The following is a 23,528-nucleotide window of genomic DNA, read 5'->3' as shown; positions in this document are numbered from 1 at the left end:
GTGAGTTTTGGTGGCCCCGCCTGAAGGCTGACGTGGCTCGCTACGTTGCTGGTTGTGATGTCTTCCGGCGCGCCAAGGGCCCTACCGGGCGACCCCCCGGCTTACTTCAGCCATTGCCAGTTCCACCACGTCCTTGGCACACGGTTTCGCTGGACTTTGTAGTGGACTTACCCCCGTCTCGTGGCTGTACCTGCCTTCTAGTTTTCTCCGACCATTTCACTAAGATGGTGCACTGTGCCCCCTGCCCATCTGTACCCACAGCCAAGAAAACCGCTCAGCTGTACCTTCAGCATGTCTTCCGCCTGCATGGCCTACCTGAGCGTGTGGTGTCCGACCGAGGTGTTCAGTTCACATCCCGGTTCTGGCGAGCATTGCACCAGACCCTCGGGACAGAGGTCTGCCTCTCGTCAGCCTACCACCCACAGACCGATGGCCAGACGGAACGGGCGAACGCGGTGCTGGAGCAGTATCTCCGGTGTTACTGCATCTACCAGCAGGATGACTGGGTCGACCACCTGGCATTAGCTTAGTTCGCCTACAACAACGCGGTGAATGCGTCCACCCAGCAGACCCAGTTCCAGGCCAGTTACGGTTTTCATCCACGGCTGTTTCCGGATGTGCTGCCGACATCCGCGGCCCCTGCGGTGACGGAGTGGCTTCAAGAGCTCCAGTCCCAGCAACAGCTTTTGGTGGAGCAACTGCACCAGGCCAAGGAGGCGTACAAGGCCCAGGCCGACCGCCACCGCCAGGTGGGGCCAGAACTTCGCATCGGTGACCTGGTATGGCTCTCCACTCGCCACCTCCACCCCTCTCGACCTTCGCGGAAGTTGGACGCCCGTTTCACCGGCCCGTTTCCTATCGTGGACCAAGTCTCACCTGTGGCATTCCGTCTCCGGTTGCCCGCAACCCTGAAGGTTCACCCGGTCTTCCACAGGTCCCTTCTGAGTCCGGTGGCCCCACCCGACGAGTTCCACCCGAACCGTCCCCGACCGCAGCCAGTTTTGGTTCAGGGAGAGCCTGAGTACGAGGTGGAACGCATTCTGGATTCCCGATACCGCAGGGGAAAGCTGCAGTATCTCATTGACTGGAAGGGGTATGGACCGGAGGACCGTTCCTGGGAACCAGCGGCCAACGTCCATGCGCCTGCCTGCCTCCGAGAGTTCCATGCGGCGTACCCCGGCAAGCCGGGTCCGGACCCTCGATTGAGGGGGGGGGGCCTGGGAGGGGGGATGGTGTGATGGCCTGGGATTCCGATTCAGAGGCTGAACCAGAGGAATCCCAGCCTGCACAGGAGTCCCCGCCTCCAGGGCCGGCTGAACTGGGGCAAGGCCTAGATTCTGAGGAGCCTGCACCTGTGTCAGATCCTCAAGAGCAGGCACCAGATGAAACCCTTCTGGCCCCAGAGGTGCTTGAGGACTCAGTGGCTACAGGTGAGCCTCCTCCGGGGCCCAGTAACCCTTCGGCCTCTCCTGAACTACAGAGGCTTAGGGCAGAGAGGCGAAGGGAACTGGTTGCTCCCAGGAGGAGTGCTCGCCTTAAGGCCAGAGGAGGCGGGGCTCCTGGGGGCCGGGGCCGCCCCTGGCCTTAGAAGAAGATAAAGGTCAGTCAGCCCGGTCCCAGGTTGCGGGAGCAACGTCGTTGTTGGCTTCAGACCTTCCAGTGTTCCTGTTCCCTGCTCGGCCTCCTGTTCCTGACCTTCCAGTGTTCCTGTTCCCTGACCAGCCTTCTGCTTCTGACCTCCCAGCGTTCCTGTTTCCCGCCCGGCTCCCTGTTTCGGACCTCGCCTCTCATCTCGTGAACTCTGGCTACGATCACGGTACCTTTCCCCCGGGACCAGCACAGGAGAACACCTGGTACTGGGGATAACAGCTTCATTGATACACAGAAAACTGAGATGGTGCTCCAGAAACCTCCTAAAGGGGAGGAAAGTAAAAGAAGGAAGCAGCTGGAGGGAATGACTCATAGCTTCAGTTGTCTATACTAATTCACAGAGTATAAGAAACAAGCAAGACAAATTCAAGCTCAATACAGGATTGCAAATATAACCTAAAAGGCATTACTGAAACCTGGTGGGATGAGACATATGACTGGAATGTAGAAATTGAGAGGCAAAACTTATTCAAAAGGAACAGACCAAACAAGAAAGGAGAAGTAGGAGCATTATATGTAAAGGATATACACACTTGTGTAGAGATCCATGACCTGGAACATGGAAAGCAGTTTGAGAGTATATGGGTAAAAATTGAAAGAGAGGGAAACAACAGTGACCTTACTTTGAGTGTCTGCTATAGATCTCCAAGCCACACTGAAGTCTTAGATAATGCCTTCCTACAGCAGATTACCATACATTCCAATGTGAGAGAGATAGTAGTCATGGGAGACTTCAACTTCCCTGATATCTGTTGGAACGCAAAACCTTGTCAAGAATGCAAGGTCTAAAAAATTTCTCCACTGCCTTGCTGACAATTTCATTTCCCAGAAGGTGGAAGAAACAAGGGGATCATGTATCTTGGACTTGGTCCTCACCAACAGAGAGGAACTGATCAATGAAGTGGAAGTACTGGGAAACTTAGGAGGAAGTAATCATGTCCTCCTGGGTTTCATGATACAGAAGCAAGGGAAAGCTGAGTGTAGTTGGATATTTACTCTGGACTTTTAAGAAGGTGGATTTCTAAAGCTTAAGTGAGATTCCATGGTCAGAAATTCTCAGAGAGAAGAGAATTCAAGATGGATGGGAACTTCTTAAAGGTGAACTATTGAAGGCACAAATGCAGATGATTCCAACAAGTAAAAAATGTGGGAGGCATCTAAAGAAACCAGTGTGGCTGTGATGTGCATCCACAGTAAATGTTGATACATCCTTATTTCTAGAACAGTATCCCATGTAAGACGACACTGAATAAAATCTGATCCACTGCTTTATTTCAGGACAAGCCAGTGTCAAATATGACACATATACACCCATGTTAATCTGAGGTCATCATTTATTCATTAGAGTTTTGAGGTATACACCCCAAGTTCTTTATTCATTTTTCATATTTTGACTATGATTGACATTTAGTATATGACTAAATGCCATATCAAAGGACATTCTCCTGGATATGGGGTGTAAGATTTTTGTGGCCTGAACCTATTGTGGAGTGCACACTCCTTGATCATTACTTGTTGCTGATATCTGAGGTTACCACACATTCATGTGTGTTGCACAAACATGACAACCTTGATTGGAGAAAAGCTTTGTGTATCTTGTAGGAGACTGTCCCCCAGTCAAGGAGTTATATGATATGAGGTATTCCAAAGTTTATTTTGGGGCTCAGGAGACACATAAACTTTAATTGATTAAGTTTTCTGACTGAGTTTCATTTTGAACTTTGCACAAACAACTGGGAACTAGTAACCAGATTCAAAGCTTTCCACAAGCAAGCTGAGCCACTAAGACAGACCAAAGTATCACTTCTCACATTGTTCTTGACTATCTTAGCTCCACCCCCAACCGCCCAGTATGCTCTCATTCATGCTAATGTCCAATATAACCACAAATTGAAAAGAGGATTTCTAGCGGCCAACAGAAAGAAAGGAGGTGCAGATCTATGTCATGCCCAGAGTTCATCAGGAAGACAGCAATCCAGAAATGGAGACATCACTAGCTCCTCCTAGTGTTTCTGGGTCCAGTCCTCCGAATATGGAGAAGAGGGATGTACGGCAACCAAAGCATCTACACCAAAGTCATAAGCAACTGGAAAACTAGGAAAGGTTAAGTTTTCAACTTGTTTATGTTGTACAATCATTTGAAGATGCATGCCCTGGAATCAAACCATTTTGTGCCATGATCTATCCATCACCACTGCATGCTATAAGTGATGAGCTAGTTTCTACACATGAGGATTAACCTCCTAGTCCTTTCATTTGAAATGTGACTGAAACATGTTTTGTGTGGTCATTAGGCCCATAAATGTCAGAATCCTATCACTCTCTAATAGTAAACTCAGGTGATGAGTGAAGCTGTTTCACCCTATTGTTTCACTGTAGCTATGTCAGCATACTCAGGGGAACCTCAAGATTTGTAGAACCCTCCCCCTCTCCCCCCCAAAAAAATATCCAGACAAATGAGGGCTATACATGCCATAATATGTTGAGATGTCAGTTGGAAAAGAAAGCAAGAAATTGTGGTGGTGGGGTGTCAAATGGAATACAGTCGTACCTTAGCTGTCTAACACCTTGGTACTCAAGACGTTTTGGCTCCCGAATGCCGCAAACCCAGAAGTGAGTGTTCTGGTTTGCATCAGCTGAATGTCTGATGCAGCTTCCGATTGAGAGCAGGAAGTTCCTGCAGCCAATCGGAAGCCACACCTTGCTTTTCAAACCGTTCCAGGAGTCGAATGGACTCCCGGAATGGATTAAGTTCGACAACCAAAGTACCACTGTATCCTGGGGGAGGGTGTGGCTCGTTCCCTGAACAACAACACTTCTGTTAGAAGTTAGGGCATTTTGCTGCAGATTTTCTATATAAAGAGCTACTTTAATTATACCCTACCACACTGAAAATTTAATTTATTTCTATGAACATTAAGTACAGGCAAAACTGGGAGCAGAAGAAAAGGAGGAGAACCTACAAGAAGCCTGTCATGGGCACAAGCAGCTTAGAAACTCAGGCTAGTATTGCTCCTTCTGTAGCACATTAGGAGCCCTTCACCTGTCCTCACTGCCAAAATATACAGAGCAAAAGTCTTTTCATACACACACACAAGTTTCACCTTATCCCAGGAAGCAGCCCTTATTGAACTGTGGAAGCATGTGCGCTGCATGCTATGGGAATGAGTGGCTGCCCCACAGAAGCCATGAAGTCTAGCAGAGGCACACACACAAAAGGCAAACACCTGCACCCCTCCCCCCAACATGTCAGGTAAGAGGGCAACAGGAATGGTAAGTTGAGAGAGGACACGACAATAGTTTTGCAGGAACTGTACCTCAGGGAATGGATCTGATGTCAAGTGTCAGCCAGTAAATTGCTATTGGCTTCTCAATAAGCAGGAGCAGTGAGCTAAGTGTTTCCTTGTGTTGTGAAGGCTTGCTCAGACTCAATACGGCAGTATTGACAGCACAATCACCCAGTAATCCAGGCCTCACTAACGGCTCAGCACTTCTTCTACCCTGAAAATACACTTTCCATTTGGACACCAGCCCATTAGCTGGGACTGGGATCACAGACATCATCCCACCTCCCCCTGAACTGGCACTGCCCTCTGAAAATGGCCTTGGGAGAAGGAGGGAGGGAGCAGAAGTCCAGCTGTTACTCCCTTCCTGTGAGTTAACCCCTCCTATGATAGAGGCCTGTCTTGTCCTGCAAAACCCCGTGTCCAGCTCACAAGCCAATCAACATGAAGATATCTGGCGATGTGGGCACTTCCAATCTGAATGGCTGACTCGAGGGAACTTTGGTCACTGTGACCTACTCAGCCTGCTCTCAGTCTCTTTCACTGTGCTGCCAGTGGAATGATGAGAATGCCTCAATAGGAATTCTGTCTGCTTTTTACTAAAATGCTCTTTTCCAAACCTATTGAAACAAATCCTTAGCAAAGCCCAATGGACACCTCAGTCTATGCAGGAACACAGCAGGTAAGCACAACATGCATACTTTCCTCTCATGACAGACCCACAAGAGGACAGACATGAGGATAGTTGAGGCAAAGGTGTAAAGCGACAAGGCCCAGAGTAACCATAGAGGCCAGTTCTAGTGGGAAGCAGGTCCCTGGCAAGGAAAATGTTAACAGTGTTTCAGGCTGTCATCTGATAAACGGCTCTGTGGAAAGCAGGTTCTCTCACTTTGAGATATGATGTCACTAACCTTTATTGATCCGCCATCAGAGAACTTGGCTTATCTCTCGTGGGTGATCAGCTGCCCTCCTGGACTCAACTAGTGTTTAATACACTACTGGGCATCATGCTCAGCAAGAGTGCAAGATACAGCCACAAGAGGCAATATTTCACAGGTTATGCCAACGGAAGGGGAGACTGCTTGCTTGTGCACTCACTTTCCCCTCCCTGCTGTCAAGGCCGCCATCCTGTCCTGCACTGAGTCATAGCAATGTATTCAGGTTGAGCTCAATCACAAATCAAGGCTAATTTCAAAGTCAGCATACTCAGCCAGAAACAGTTACGGCTGCTCCTCCAAATGCTATCTCAACTCCATTTCCCCCCATTTTTAATGCTGCTAACTGAGCAGGCAAAGATGTCTGAAGAACAGTGGAAGCTACAGAAAAATGAAGTGACTCAGGAGGCTGCAGAGAAGACAGGAGGACTTTCACAGGGATTGAACACAGATGCCATGGTGAGTAATGAAAGCGGGACAAATCTCAGTCCAAACCAATGAGTCAGCAAAATGGCTCCAACACAGCAACTGAGAATACAATGGCAAGTGGCAAGAGCTTAGGCTCAAATATACTGTGCAGTAGGGAGAAAGAACACCCTAACTGTGAAGAACCTGGGAACAAAAAGTTCTAAAGCTCCCCTTCACCCACAGAATTCTGTTTGCTCAGACACTGCAGACTAGATAAATACTGCAAAGCCATTTAAGGGACAGATAAGAACTACAAACGCTTAGTGCTGCCTGGAGCTCTCCAACTTGTTCCTTGTATCATGGGTAATGGGCTTTGGCCAGAGCTGAGAGTAGTTTATCAACTTCATCCAATTCCTGCAAAAAGATCCTCCTTGCTGGAAAAAAAAAGTTTTTCTAGTTATGCTCCTAAATAAAAATAAGAAGCAGACATAAACACACACCCCACCAGTTGTAACACCAACTCTCCAGAAAAGTAAGCATTTACAGACTGGCTACAGTGAAATGCTCCAAGCTGAGCACCTCTAGGCTGACACACAACTGGCATGAATAAAATAAATTTATACATGAATCACATAACACAAATCATGCTCTGCTAATTGAAATAATGGACACATACACCCCTTTCACCTGGATTCCAATCCTTTAACTGAGCTATCAGGGGGTGAAATGTAAAAGTGATTGGATTCTGCAGAAGTGACAAGGGTGGTGATGCTGCCAGAATTTTCACCAGTGTTGTGAACCACCAATGCCCAAAATGCTTCCTCAACTAGAGGGATCTTTATCCAGCATGCCTTGGGGGAAATGGTAGCTGTTAGGACACTGTCTGAACATCTTTGCTCTGGTGGGTATAATTGTGATTTACTTACAGAAAAAAGGCATCTTGCCACGCTGTGTCTGTTTAGCTTAATATAGTTGATCAGAAGTAAGCAGTTCCAGTTAACCTGGAGATCACTGAATTAGTTAAGAGTGAGAAAGGTGGTCTGAACTCCAGAATGGGCACTGGGTCATTGTTCAGAACAATGGGATTAACATAGTCTGATTTCACACAATCCAATGCTCACATCACCTTTCTATTGTGCATGTAGTATGGGTGAATATCTGAATTTTCAAATTTTCCCACAAACAGAGGTGTTCAAAGCAACTCACATAAAGGACAGAAACAGCCAATGTATAATGCAGGCCACCCACTCTTCGGACAGTCACCAAGACTTACTCTTCCAAGTTGCAGATATTAGTATCTTTCCTGTTATAAGAATTTTTAGGTCATATATATATATATATATATATATATATATATATATATACCAAGCAAACACATATATAAATATATAAACCACATGTCTAAAACCCACAGTAAAAATCCTAAAGCCATTGTGATTCTTTCAGTCACCTCAAATATTTCTCTACAACAGGGGTCAGCAAACTTTTTCAGCAGGGGACTAGTCTACTGTCCCTCAGACCTTGTGGGGGGGACAGACTATATTTTGGAAAGAAAAAATAAGAACAAATTCCTATGCCCCACAAATAACTCAGAGATGCATTTTTTAAAAAAGCACACATTATACTCATGTAAAAACACGCTGATTCCCAGACTGCCCATGGGCCGGATTTAGAAGGCGATTGGGTTGGATCTGGCTCCCGGGCCTTAGTTTGCCTATCCATGCTCTAGAAGGTGGAAGGAAATGCAGAAACCTCCCCATTGTCTGTGTCCTCACAAATCCTGCCTTAAGGGCACATTTAAGGTGTGAATAGGGTGAGCCTGTGACCTGGCTCAGGAATTAAGTATTTTCATTGCAAAAGAATGGCCAGGTTCCCCAGGTAATCCAGTCAAGTGACCATTAACAGGTAACCTGGCAGACAGGGTAAAAACAACACACTCAGATTTCTGTTGTAGACAGCCTTTTCTGTGATGTAGGAATGATGTATCTGGGGGATGGTCTTGGATTACACCCCTTCTGTAATGTATGTTTCTGGGGGTGGTCTTGCGACTCCAGGGCGGGCAATTTAAAATGTCTATATAAGGGCTTGGGACGCAGGTGGCGCTGTGGGTTAAAGCCTCAGCGCCTAGGGCTTGCCGATCGAAAGGTCGGCGGTTCGAATCCCTGCGGCGGGGTGCGCTCCCGCTGCTCGGTCCCAGCGCCTGCCAACCTAGCAGTTCGAAAGCACCTCCGGGTGCAAGTAGATAAATAGGGACCGCTTACCAGCGGGAAGGTAAACGGCATTTCCGTGTGCGACTCTGGCTCGCCAGAGCAGCGATGTCACGCTGGCCACGTGACCCGGAAGTGTCTCCGGACAGCACTGGCCCCTGGCCTCTTAAGTGAGATGGGCGCACAACCCCAGAGTCTGTCAAGACTGGCCCGTACGGGCAGGGGTACCTTTACCTTTACCTTTATATAAGGGCTTGCGCGCATGGCTCGGGGGTCCTCCTCCTCTCTCCTGCGTGTGGGGGAGCACCCTGTTGCAGCAGTTAATAAAGATCAGGCTTACTAGCTGCTTTGCTTCTCAATGTTCTCTGGTTTGTCTCTGTCATTTTCTCCTACTGATACAGAACCTACAAAAGGACTCTATATGGGCTCTTGGGTACTCCATAAGGGAAAAGGAGCAGGTTTTTTTATTTTTATCACCTCCTTTCAATGTGAGGTTGAGGGGATTTATCATTTAGTTCTATCTGCTGCTAAAACAACCTGTAGCTGGCTCAGTTGGGTAACTCTCAGCTTCCTCTCCCTGCTTGTGCCCAAATTCAACAGGAAAACACAGGAGCCAAACTCTGCCTGGGAAAATACACCTATCCTCCAGAGGGCACACATTGCACAATCAGTGCAGAAGCTTTTCTCCAAGGGCAATATGAGAAGTCTTTTCCATATGTGAAGGTGCTGCTGAAGATATATACACATGAAAGTCTGTGTAGGACAAGGGGAGGAATTATCCCTCCAATTGATTTTTGCTCTGGGGTATTAGAAAGAACACAGCATTTATCTGGAGATTTCTTCCCAAAGCCGACTGTGGACTTTCAAACATAAAGAGACTTGAAAGGAGCTTATCAGGTGAACAATCTGCTCAGACCATCATCACTCAAAACAGGACCCCCAGCAGGGAGCTCCACGATCCCATTGTTCTTTCTTGGACCTCTGAAAGCAACTCAGCTGCTTGTCCAGCTTCAAACAAGCAGAAACAGGGTGGGAGAGGGGGGAGGGTAGGCTAGAACTACAGAAAGGGGGCAGCCCCCCTGTGCTCCCAACACGGCCTTTTGCCTCTGCACATCATAACACTCTGCTAAACCCCATACATGCTGCTGCCCAGCAAAAGAATGGAGACTGGCTATATTTAAGATCTCCAAAGAATTCTGATGCTTAACACATTCTATATTATCTAGGAATAGAAACATTTTGTCAGGAAAATGAATGGTAGAGATTTCCCCCTCAAATTATATACACCCAGAAGAGCAAGTTTGGGATTTCCCCTGTGTGTGAAGCAAACAGGAAGAAAAGGCGACTGACTACCCAAAGTGGTGACTGATGCTACCTACTCCTTGACCAGCAATGGCTCTTGAACATCTGTGGCCACAGAATCCTCTTTCTGGTGAGTCATAGCAATGCTATCTGCCACCAAAACTACAGCAGTGCTTGTTCCCATAAACACCTTTTACACAAATTACCAAGGATTCACCAAACACAGCATTCCAACTACTGGCAAAAATAAACAAAATGGTTGTGTACTTAAAAGACCTTTTGTCACCTCACTCCTTGACCTTTTGAGGACATGGGAAAGGTCTCTCCTTGACTAAAATGCTTTGAGGGGGGAGTGTAGCATGGTAAGACAGCCACAGCCTCTCATACTCCAATGAATTTTCTTGTATCCTGGCAGCTCCCCAGACTAAACAGGACCCAACAGCTGGGCCTGCCTGCCTGCTCTGTCTCTCTCAGGTAGCTGGAAGGTTGTAATTGGCGAGGCAGGAGATTAGAAATATCGGCAGCCTCTAAGTAAGACTTTAATTTACTGGCAGATCAATAGCACTACGGTTATATTGGCAAAGTGTCTACAACTCTATTGACTCCCGCAATTCCTCTTATCAATTTATCAGAAATCTGGAAGCCAGAAGATATTGTTTGAAGAAAAAGCAGGCAGGAACCCAATGCTTTGCCTCAGCTGCCCAATTGGAGCTCCAGACTAAGCCTCTAATAGCAGGTATATTTGTTGCAAAGACGACAAACTACCAGCAATATGATTAAGAGCTCACCAACTCCTGTTCAAATCCCTTCCCATGTTTGTTGTGCTACACAGGCCTCACCCCTCTTGCCCCAGGCAGCAACCACCACCCCTTCAAACTCACCTGGCATGTTGTACTGGCTCAGGACCTCATCCCGAGGAGGGACCACCACTCAGTGGTAGAACATCTTTGCATGCAGAAGGTCCTGGATTCAGTCCCTATCTTAGAAACAGGTGACAAGAGATATTAAAGACTATTTTCTGTCCAACACCTTGGAAATTCAAGGCAGACAGTACAGGGCAAGATAAGCAAATGGTCTGGTCTTGAATACAGAACATAAGAAGTTGCCTTATGTCAAACCATTGGTGCATCTAGCTCAGCACTGATTGGCAATGGCTCTCTCCTACCCTACCTGGGGATGTCAGGGATTGAACTTGGGACCTTCCACATGTAAAAAGATTATCGCCACTGAGCTACAGCAATTCCCTGAAGACAGCATATTAAGTCCTGCAGTTTTACTGTTCTAAAGCAGCTAACGGAAATGTAGAGTGGATCCTGTCTTGCGAGTTGTCAACATCCAGTCTTGCAACTATTTCACTGCACGGAATCAAATTCCCAACCTCTAGTTCATGAGGGAAGTTCCAAATCCTTCACCACTATGACATCCAACAAAGCGCTAATTCCCAGCTTCTGCACGAAAATGACTTAAGAGGTATTCATGTCATAGAATAATAATCATAGAATCATAGAGCTGAAAGGGACTACAAGGTCAAGATGTTGAGAGAGAAAAGAAAACTGCAAATTCTCTCTTCTTACTCCAAGCCCAAAGTCCTTTTACAGCCCCCTTTTGTATCTCATTGAGCCAGCACACAGTTTAAGTATTTCCATGTAAACAAGCAATAACAACACTCCTTAATAAAATACATACTAATACATGGTAATCAAATGGTCTGATATTGATATTACTAACCTTAAACAATTAAAGAAGAGAACAGCCTAGTGTCATAGGTGCATAAGTTCACTCTGGGCCAGCCCAAAACACCAGGCACAGAGTAGCAGCTGAAAATTACATAGCTCCTCCAGCTACTGTAATGCCCCTTTTGCCAAAGAGATGTACTCTTTACCCACTATTCCACACAACACACCCAAAGCTGCAAATAAACTCCTGGCTGCAAGGAGGCTAATCTGAGGTCTTGAGGACATTTAATATAACTCCTCTCACCACGAGGCAGGCTAGGAAGAACAAGAGCAGTCGTGGGGAGCCTTTGCTATTTATTTACTTTTTTTTTCATTGAACTTTGCTTTTGGAAATGGATTTATTTACTCAAGCACAACCCCTCAATTTTGGAGTCCTCTACCATGTCTAAGAAGTGATAAACCCTTCCTTACAATGAAATTGAAGAGCCCTTGAAGCCTACTGGAAATAAGTGTCACATCAAAATGTCCAAGTGGTGGCTTTAGGTATAAATGCTATACAGTTTGAATGCAGCTGTATGGCAGTAAGCTCAGGATGCTGCTAGAAACCATGGAGAAGGTGGCGAATGCCAAGTGTTTCCAGCAGAACTGCATCAAGGAAGACTGTGTGAAACTACAAGGCATCTTCTTGACTTAAAAGACTGCCAACCCATAAGGGAAAAAGGACCAGAATTTTTGATCCGGTGCTGGCGAACCACAAACTTGTAGGCATAATGAAAAGTGGAATGAGGTTCTAATTTGACCCAAAAATATGCTTTCTCCAAGCCACACCCACCTACCACATACTTGACATCAACTGGCCTTGTTCCACAGCTGCCTCACCCCTTGCTCCTGAGGAAGCTGTCATTTTTCCACCTGTGACCAGTAGAGAGAAGCCTGCCCTGCCCCTTGTCAACTGACTGAGAGCTCAACCTGGGCTCGACCACCAGGGGAGGTTAAATCAGTTACTGGGCTGGTATGCCAGCTGAGACCCTACCTGCCTGCGCATTATCTCACCAGGGTGGTACATGCTCTGGTTATCTCCTGCTTGGACTACTGCAATGCACTCTACGCGGGCCTTCCTTTGAAGGTGACTCAGAAACTACAGCTAATCCAGAATGCGGCAGCTAGACTGGTGACTGGGAGTGGCAGGCAATACCATATAACACCGGTCCCAGTACGTTTCTGAGCATAATTTAAAGTGTTGGTGCTAATTTTTAAAGCCCTAAACGGCTTCAGCCCAGTATACCTGAAGGAGGATCTCCACCTCCATTGTTCAGCCAGTTCATTGAGATCCAGCTCCAAGGGCCTTCTGGCAGTTTCCTCATTGTGAAGAAGTGAGGTTACAGTGAACCAGACAGAGGGCCTTCTCAGTAGTCATGCCAGCCTTGTGGAATGCCCTCCCAACAAATGTAAAGGAAATAACCAACTATATGACTTTTAGAAGAAGGCAGCCCTGTATAGGAAAGTTTTTAATGTTTGATGCTTTACTATGCCTAATGTTTTTACTTTTTTGAAAGCCACCCAGAGTGGCTGAGGCAACCCAGTCAGATGGGTGGTGTATAAATAAATCATTATTATTAATTATCATCATCATCATCATTAGACAACACCAAAGACATTGCCCCCTTGGGGAGAAGTAATGTCCAGGGGACAGCAAGGGCCACCCCTTAATATCTGGAGACTAGAAGATTAGGACAGGGAGTTAATCAATCTCTCTCTCTCTCTCTCTCTCTCTCTCTCTCTGTGTGTGTGTGTGTGTGTGTGTGTTTGTTTTTGCTTAAAATATTGTAAGTTGTTTTGAGTTGCAGGGACAAAAAGTGACTACCAAATTTAATAAATAATGATAATATATAATGATAATATATATCATCAAGTGTGGGAGAGTTAAAGAAGCAGTCACAAAGGAACCATAAGGAGCCATAAAATATGCTCCCAGTTGCTGCTGGGAAAGCAGAACTTGTATTCAGCACCTTTGAAATTTGGCACCAAATGTAAGCCCAGCTTCTGGAATTGATGCTGTCTGGGACCTCCCCAGCAGAGTCAATTCCTGCTGAAAACAGGCTGGAATTGCACCATTCATCTGTGCAAGTTTGTGCAGGAACCAGACCACCACTCAGACAGCCTTCCTCTATAGAATGAACCTGGGAACAATGTGGCAACCTAGACACATTCAAAGGAAACAGCTTCCATTCTTTCCAATCAGCATTCCCAGTGTAATCCCAGAGCAAGTAAAAGGGAGCCCAAGAGCAGTGGCATAGCGTGGGGGGGTGCAGGGGGGGCCGGCCGCACCGGGCGCAACATCTGGGGGTTAGGGAAATCCACGGGTTAGGGGGCGCAAATCCACGGGTTAGGGGGCGCAAATTACTTGCCTTGCCCCGGGTGCTGATAACCCACGCTACGCAGTAATGGCTCTCAAGCACCCTTTTCCCAAAAGGAACTAGATCACAGATGGTAGGGACAAAGTGCCAGTGACAAAGCCTGTCAAATGTACTGCCAAAGGTAGATCTGAGGAAAATGTGGAAAATGATTGTTGTTAAAAAAATTGAAGTTATGCTATTGAGATGTATAGGACTTGATGGATTGTTTGAGTGAAAGAATTTGTTCCGATATGCGAGATTGGATGCCAGGCCATGACCAGCCAGCCCCTATGGAAGGAAGAAGACTTGGCCAAAGAAGATTGGCAAAATAAATTACTGAACTATGCAGGACAAATTAAAAAAAAGAGCAACTGTTCAATGCATATTTTTTAAGCTTTGTGTATAGATTCTTACATTAGTATAACTTTTAAAAGTCACTTGTAATAGGATGAAGATGATTTTAAAACTGGATTGTTAAGTATATAAGGTTTTATGGACATGCATGAACAAGTATATTATAATGGAATCAAGAGGGGGAGTGTAGGGAAGTTGATCAAAAAATTATGTTTTAATTTGGTTATGATTTCTTTGTGTGGTTTTTCTTCATTTTGTTATATTTGGAAAATCAATAAAATGTTTTTCATATATATATATATATATATATATATATATATATATATATATATATATAGTGTGTGTGTGTGTGTGTGTCTACTGCCAAAGGCTGTTTGCCCCCAACTGAACCCAATTCCTCTTGTAAAGCACAGGAGTCAATGACACAGTATAGACTATGGACCAGACATAGTTTTTCCCAAATCAGTTTCTGCTATTTTCACAAATGGATTTGGTGCATTTGTATTGTTTGTATGCTTTTTGTATATCAGCACTATATTTTTGAAAGAGTTGGTTTAAAATTATTTCAATGGATAATAAAATAAAGTGCTAAGAAAAATCCTTTGCGTTTGCCAACTCTCATTCAGTATCACCATACAAACACAAGATCTGATGCTGATTTGTCTGCAAGCAAGCACCAAAGGTCACTGGGGGAGGGGACTGCCATCTTGTGCACACTGGACGAACCAGAGCAGAGGAGGGGATGTCTCGATCTCTGATCAGTCCTGTCATGTAAAAGACTTGGAGCCTGGAGGCTCTGCATTTCTGCTGGGGGGGGGGAGGGAAGAGAGAAAAATATTGGACTTATTACTACTGACTGACCACACAAGGCAGAGAAGCTCAAAGACTTTAGACCAGTACAGGCCCATAAGCCAACAATTTCCCTAGTCAGTGCTCACTGCGTGATGCAAAGGTCTCAGAAACTGGGCCTTCCCCCACCCTCTTCCTCCTCACCATGGAGACGAGAGTCCTGAACACATGAATCTCCCTCCACCTCCTTCAGAGGGGAAGGCTGTGATCTTGCACAGGGTTACCATGGAGCTCAAACACTTGCATTCATTCATCAGGCTGGGGAAGCGTGGAGAGCTTGGCCTAGTGATTAAAGAAGAGGCCTGGGCACTGGCAAGACCTGACTACAACTGGCTCACAGTTTCTGAGAGGAGCCAAAGAGTCATTCCCACAAGGGACTATCACCACCCAGAAGGCTTCCCCAGGCACTTTCTGGCAGCTAAGCTGGCACTGCACAAGGCCACAAACTTCACTTCCCTCTACAGCATTTTGGAGGGCAATCCAGCTGCTTGAAACCTGAATGAAAGGTTCAATTACTTAAATCGCAAGAACCATTTCAACTTGACCCCAGACGTCACAGCCCTTAATGGCCTTCTGCCTTTTAAATGCAGATTTGAACTTTTCACCCAAGGTCGACAGCTGCTACTCTCCTCATCCCAGCAGGGACCAGACGCCACTGGGCTTTTCTCCCCTTCAACCTCCCTCTAAGCAAGGAGCCCCCACTCCATCAGATGGATCTGCAAAGGGCTCAAAACCAAGCATGCAGCAGTACCATGTGTGGCGAGGCCCCGGGCCCCAAAGTTCCCCTTAGATAATAAACACACAGACACAAATATTTTGAGTTAATGGGATAAATAAGGCCACAACTTTATTGGTTACAGATGCGAGCAGTTTGGCTTAGGGACTGGGTGAAACTGACTATATCCTGACTCTTGCACGCCTGCAGGAAGTCTCTTAAGGGTCAACTACCGGTAGGGGAAGCCCTATGATATACATCAATTAAGAGCATGCCCGGGGTGCCCGATGGGGTTGTGGCATGGCCTAGCCCACGCTCAGGCTTCGGACAGGATCCACACCCCCGGATCCCTTTAACAGGATACCCTTAATGAAGAAGGGCTGGCGGAGGCAACAACCTCTCTTCCCATGAACCAGGCTTACCCAATGCCTAACCACCTAACGTTACAAAGTTGTGACGATTGCTACAAAGTAGGTGAAAACCAAATGGCTGGTGCCAATTTGCCAAGTGGGAAAATTCCTACCTGGCCCCAACAATAAGGTGACCGACATTAGTCCATAGCAAGGCCAAAGTCAAGCAACGCATAAAAAGAGGACTGGTGGGCTAGGTGATCCAACGAAGGAGGTGAAAAGAGGCCATCCTCCAGCTGCACTGCGATTTAAACAGCAGCAGCCACACCCCCTAACTAACCCGATTGGTCAACCGGGGGGGGGGTGGCGTGACATGGCTAGGAGTCCTGATGACATGGGTGGAATCACTCCGCCCCCTGCCGGGTCACAGTGATTTCCCGGATGCCTTCCCACAACTCCCCCCCCCCACAGGGAAGGGGAGTGGTCTTATGCCCAAAGGGTGAGAAATCAACAAACCGTACCATGGAAACCCCAACAGAAAAATGTAATGGCCAGAGAATAATAGATGAAAAATCAACAAGACCCTCCAACTTTGTTTCTCCAACAGTGGAGCAGAACCTCTTTATCAAAACAGTTCAATAGGACAAGGTACCATAGATTGTTCCACTATTGCCAAAGTCAGTCGTCTTCTCTCTCTGTCTCTGTCTCTGATGTAAAAGCCCAGCACATGGCAAACAAAGGCCTGCCAAAAAGTAGGCTGAAAAGGCAACTCCAGCAAACTTGACAATATCCCTGGCATGGTACTTAAAAACCCAAGGGCAGGTGTCTGACAAATTTCAGCAGGTAAGAGCTGATTCCAGGAAACTGGAATTCCAGCTGTCTAGGAAATGAGACAGAAAGCAAAAGGTGGCAGCTGAAAAGACAGAGCCAAACAAATGCCCAGCACTTCCTCAGAATCCAATAGATCTCCTCTTGCACTTCTCAGAAAGATCTGTTCCAGGTCTGCTATAGATAAGGTCACACAATCAACACCCATAACATGTTAGGCAGAAGCTGGCAGAAATGTAGACTTTTGGCTTGCACACAGTGATCAGCCCGGCGAATCATTCAGATCAGATTCCAGCCTCCCAAAGTGGTGAATGGCTGGCAGGGCAGCGTGAGAAGCCAAATGTGCAGAGCCCCCCAGAATAGTGCACCCGGGACCATCGCTCTGGCAGCTGCTCCCCCCCACCACACCACTGCAGTTTGGCTCCAGTGGGGGGTCACTCTGGTGGCGAGGGCTGCAACCATGCTACACTGCTGAAATCAGCCACATACACCCCTCCCATTGGTTTTAATACATTTTTGTCAAATTCCTCCACAGCTGGTCAACATTCAACTTAAGAGCACCTAGACAGAAAAAGAGTCCACATCAGAGGAGCTTGCATCCACCCTTCCAAGAAGGGACCATTACCCACTCAACCCTCCACAGCAGAGGCACAACATTAGAGCCACGGGCATTCTTCCTATAGCAGGATTAACACAAGAATGTGCTTCTTCACAGAGAAAAGAAAGGGGGGCGTCTAACCTGCACAAAGCCCAGCAAGAACATATAATATGCCTAGGTTGAAAAAATGGAACGAAGGAAAGGGTGAAAAGCCAAACTCTGGGTTTCTGATGGGGGTGGAGAGCATCTTCCTCAGGCACTTAGATCCCTATTGTCTGTAAGGTAAACCCCCCCACACCCCCTACCTTGAGTTAATCAAAACCAAGTTGCTCAGGAATGCAGCAGGACAGGTCTGTACTTCCAGACCTCTTTTGTCTTTGAGGGTGGGAGCCTGAAAAATACAATGTTGAAGGAAAACCAAGCCCTTCAAGGGTCTGCCCCTACCACAAGCAGAGAGAGGGAAGAGAAATTCCTTCAGAGTGCCTGCCAGCTGCAGGGCTCAGCATTACAGAGGCACCCACAAGAAGGAATAGGTGCCACTCTTTCCTTGTCATGATCAGGATACTGGCAACCCTCTAGCCACAAACTCTTGATATGGAGCAGCTAATAAATAAATGCTGCTCCCCGAGTCCTCCAGTTGCCTCCCTGTACCTCTGACCACATATGCAAGGAGGGCCTGGGACATAGGAGCTACTTTGGAGATGCCAGACACAACAGGCTGGACAGTGAAACACGCCTTTCCCTCACACTCTCAACACAAACTTCTCCAAACAGGCAAAGTGTGCCGTGTAGCTCTCTCCCTCTCAAACAAATCATGTCAGCACAGATTGGAGAGCGCTGCCAGCTCAGTCTCTGCTGCTCCCTGCTGCAACAGTGAAGCCACAGCCCAGCCCTACTTTTCAAGAGCAAAAACAAAGGCTTAAAAAAAAATATCACTGACTCAGTAACTGTAAAAAAATACTTTGCTGCAGGGCAGAATAGGAGGAAGACTCAACACTCTCTAGGTACAAACTGCAAGAGCCAGAAAACTTTGGACTATCTGGAAAATTGTGTCCCCATTGCTTTCCCCTGCCAAAAAATGCCTGGAGGGGACTCCAGAAATTTACAAGTTGTGGCCTTCTATCCAAGCAAGAGCAAATGGACTCCTAACCTCCATGCAGAGAAAGGAAACAAAAAAGGAAGAAGAGTTTTCCCTTCCTAACTGGATCCTGACCCAAGTAACAGCCCATTCCTTCTACACATCAGTCACAAGAAAACTGAATGAAATACAGTACTCATAACCATGCAATCTTAATATCATTTCCTTTAAAAATTACTTTTGCCAGAAGTCATCTTCATTTGGAAGCAGCTCAAAGATGCACCTCTCTCAGTAGCACAACCTATTCTGCCACTTGGAAGAAAGGTATTACTGGACATTCTGCAAACCGGATATTCTGCAAACATCCTGTGGAAAGAACAACAAAAAGCATGTCCTCTACCATTGAGGTTTGCATTTTCAGAATGATAGGTATGCTCAAGGTGCACACTAGACGGCCTTATACAGAGGCAAGCCATTTATCTATCCACCCCAGTCTACTGGAAGTGGCAAAAGGGTATCACAGTGGAGAGCTGCTAAGTGGAGATGCCAGAGTTGGAATATGAGACCTTCTGCACACAAGCACATGCTCCAGACCCTCCCTTCCAATGATTTTTCAAAAGTAGACTAATGCTGAAAGAATCCTGAAGCATGTCCAAGCAACAAACAGCATGATTGGCTTCAGAATCGCAGCTGCTCCTGTCCAAAGAAAATCTGAGGGGGAGCAATCTAATAACTGGGGTGATAGGGAAAGTACAATTATACAGCTGCCTCCTCCCCAACCATTTCTCAAAGACCAACTATTGGGCAAGGCCTGGGTGGCAGGGAGTAGTGACCTGAGTAAATGCCTGCTCAACCTTGGCACTCTTCTTGTAGAATTCCCTGCTCTGGAGGTGAGTTCAGCTTTGCTGTTTACTGAAGATTTTGGTACCTCCTAATGATGTTGTTTAATGGGGTTTTTGAATATTTTAGATGAACCCATTTAGTAGAATGTATTGTCTTGGGATTGTTCTGAAGTAATGAGGTTTTTGTGATTTTGTTGTTGCATATTTTACACTTTTATTTGTGAATCTGATTTTGGGTGAAGAACTGTATATTAATGCGGGGGAATATACACACATATTTTAAAAAAGCCCAAAGCAAAGATTGGGAACGGGACGGGACTACTGAATCACCTAAATAATATGTACCATTTTTATGAGGAAGCACATAAAGGCCAATGCTTTCCAAGGCATCAAGTACCTGCAACCATTTAGCTGTCTCTCCTAATCCAGGGCAACACACTACAGATACAGATAGATAGATGGAGGGATAGATATAGATATACTCTTTCTCTCTCTCAAAAACTAAACCCTCCATAAACTCCAGCCATGCTTGAAAGCTCAGTGTGTTACACACACACACACACACACACACCAATAGTTGCAAGAGGGTGACAGGAGGAGCTTCCTGCAAACCACCTCTCATGTGTTCAGGGGTTATCCCTATCTGCCCTCAGCCTCACTGTGGTAGATACATATCTTTATAGAGCCAGAGAGGGTTGGAATAAAAAGAAACCAACCCTTTCCCAAAGCTGTAGGAAGCAAAAAGAAAAGCACCAATTAACTCAGCAGCAAGTTGTTAGTATTTGCATATAAATGCAGTCACAAATCACTACAAACAAGCTAGGACAAGTCAAGGCCATTAGCATATACAAATCTACTCTGGACAGCAGCTCTAGGTGGGTCATTGAAAGGAGGCAGCCTGCCAACTTCCTCAAAAGGGAGGGAGGGAGGGGGAGGGGCTCACATCTGTGCAAACAGAAGCACAAGGCAATTGCACAGGATACCAAGAAGAGGAAAAGTACCGGTACAAAGAGGGCTGGGACATATGATTCTATGATTCTACACCTCAACAGACTAGCCTCTATACACCAAGCACCAAAATGGGTTTGAGAACGGCTACAACCCTTCTATTTTGGTTGCAACAGATTAGCCAGGCTACTCTGCAAAAACAGGAAATGCAAGATTGGGAGAGCTTCTGCTGGGGCAGGACTAGGCAAGAATTCCATACATGGCAGTTTCTCCGGAAACTGTTCTACAAATTCATTTCACCATCAGAAGGTGAAAAGGTGGTCATGAAGAATAGACAAAGCTAAGTTGTGATGAATAAAGCAGTCAGAATCTTGCTAATCTTGTAATCACGAGTAAGCGTATTTCTATTCTATTCCAATTGAAGATTTTTTTATTGTATCACTGCTATTTGCCCAAGTGATTAGTTTTTTTCCAAAAAAAAAAAGTACACCTTTTCACCACAGACACCAAAATCTACTGATTCACTGGGCTCTCCATAGGTCCCACCCCTTGCCTCAGGCTTCCAAAGACAGCTGGTTCCATTTTGCAGGTGGCAGCATAACATGAAGCGCACAGTCCAAAGGGAAACCTGGTGCTGATCACAAAAGCAGTGTTGTTTCAGACTTGATATTTAAGGGATGGGGTGCCCTAAAGTTTTCAGAAAAAGCAAAATTCCTTTCATCTTACCTGGTATAATCTTACCAGTGTAAGCACACAGAAACACAGATGATAAAGCCTTTCACTGAGTTCTCTAGGTTTTGTTTTTTAAATCCTCAACCCAAGGCTGCTTATTGTCAGGAAAGCAGAAGACAACACACCTTTGCCAGGTAAGAGTATGTTGGACTCCTGTGTTTTTCCTAGAAACAATCACTTCCACCATTTAGAGCATGAGTGGAAATAATGTTGACTGGGATCTACTGGTAGTTTTCTGGGTGATTTGCAATAGCTCAGCTAAGAATCCCACCTGTTTAAGAGTGACAACAAATGACCCCAAACCACCCTAAATTAGACTGTAGAAATGGATGAGGCTTGGAATAACAAGGTGAGAAGATGGTAAGCTTAGCTCACTTCCGGTGACAAAACAAGGTTGTATGCTCAGCACCTGCACAGAGGCATCTTCTACTTTGATTTCAACTTTGTTTCTTGCACGTGGCTCCAGTTGATAGCTCTTGGAGCTCTGGTACATCCCACAAGCCTGGACTCTGTTCTCCCTTGCTTTAGAGGCAGCAACGGGAGGATACAGTTTGCCTGGTCCTGAACTGCAATTATCGTATTTTTTGCACCATAACACTCACTTTTTTCCTCCTAGAAAGTAAGGGGAAATGTCTGTGCATGTTATGGAGGGAATGCCTACGGGTGGCATGCCTACGGATTTTCCTCCTCTAAAAACTACGTGCGTGTTATGGTTGGGTGCATGTTATAGAGCGAAAAATACGGTATTTAAAAGCTAAATTGAAAAAAAACTGGAGTCAGATTTTTTTAGTTTGCTCTGAACAAATTTTACTTATATAGAAAGATGTGTATAAAAAAAGTCATGTCATGGCAGTTAACAGGTTAAGGTAAGGTAAGGGACTCTTGACCATTAGGTCCAGTCGTGGATGACTCTGGGGTTGCGGTGCTCATCTCGCTTTACTGGCCAAGGGAGCCGGCGTACAGCTTCCGAGTCACGTCGCCAGCATGACTAAGCCGCTTCTGATGAACCAGAGCACCGCACGGAAACACCATTTACCTTCCCGCCAGAGCGGTACCTATTTATCTACTTGCACTTTGACATGCTTTCGAACTGCTAGGTTGGCAGGAGCAGGGACCAAGCAACGGGAGCTCACCCATCGCGGGGATTCAAACCGCCGACCTTCTGATCAGCAAGCCCTAGGCTCTGTGGTTTAACCCACAGCGCCACCCGCGTCCCGTTAACAGGTTAACACAGTATAAATAGCAACTCACAAACATATCAATAACAAAACCAATCCTAGTAAAACTAACAGCAAGATCTAATGCATCAAAACAAAATTAGAACAAGCATCATCAGCAGAAATTAAAGAGACTCTGGAAAACAATATCCTTCAACTGACTCTGCAAGGAAAGCAGGGAGGAGGTTGAAACAAACTGCTCCTGCAACAGAGTTTCAGAATGTCAGGGCCACCACAGAAAAAGTCCTGTTAATTGCAGAGGTTCGCCTAACTTCTTCATATACAGTGGGTTGCGAACGTGATCCGTGCGGGACGCACGGCCTCAACCCGCAGCGGTGCGTCTGCGCATGCATGGGTTGCGATTCAGTGTTTCTGCACATGCGCAAAGCACGATTTAGCGCTTCTGTGCATGCGTGACTGTCGAAACCCGTTCCAGTACTTCCGGGTTTCGGCGGTCCGCAACCCGAAAAAACGCAACCTGAAGCGTCTGTAACCTGAGGTATGACTGTAGTGGAAAGTAGAACTGGACCTCCTTAGACATCTTAAGAGTCAGAAACTCACATGGAAGGAGACATTCCCTGAGAAAATCAGCACCCATAACCAGCATTTTGAACTGGGCATGGAAACTAAATGGCAGTCAGTTGAAGGGGAAATATGAACAAACTGATCTGCCCTTTTCAATAGGCAGCCTGTCACATCCCTCAATAGCCAAATTATTGAATCCAGGTTGGATTGCTGTAATGCATTCTCTATAGGGCTGCCTTGAAGACAAAATAGAAACTTCAATTAACTCAGAATGCAGTTGCTACAATGTCAACAAGACCCAGGAGGTGGGTTCTTATCCCACCCACTTCATTGGCTTCCTGTTCACCTCCAGGCTCAATTAAAATGGTACTAGACCATCTTCTCTCATATCAATACACCCGTGTGCCAAAATGCACATCCAAGAGCCTTCTCTGGATGTGTCCTCCATCTGAAGTAAAGCAGGTAGCAAATGAAAGAGTGCTTTTCAGGATTCGTTAACTGTCCCAAGGGAGGCTTACATGGCTCCTACTTTGCTGTCATTTCAGCACTAGGCAAAGAACTTTTAAAGCATTGCTGACTTCTAGTTTTTAATTTTTGTAAGCTCCAGTAGTTTATAACCGTCTGGAGCTCTTGT

General features: G+C 46.0%; 1 protein-coding gene across 15 annotated transcripts in view; it reads right to left on the bottom strand.

Moving 5' to 3' along the window:
• Positions 1–23,528, bottom strand: part of ZFHX3 (zinc finger homeobox 3) — a 340,568-nt gene that overhangs the window by 128,161 nt on the left and 188,879 nt on the right. The gene's annotated exons all lie outside the window — the stretch shown is intronic.

The sequence above is a fragment of the Podarcis cretensis genome (genome assembly GCF_951804945.1).
Source record: "Podarcis cretensis genome assembly, chromosome: 8".
Lineage (NCBI taxonomy): Eukaryota > Metazoa > Chordata > Lepidosauria > Squamata > Lacertidae > Podarcis > Podarcis cretensis.
The sequence above is the reverse complement of the archived record's forward strand: the minus strand, read 5'-3'. Positions and strand labels throughout refer to the sequence as shown.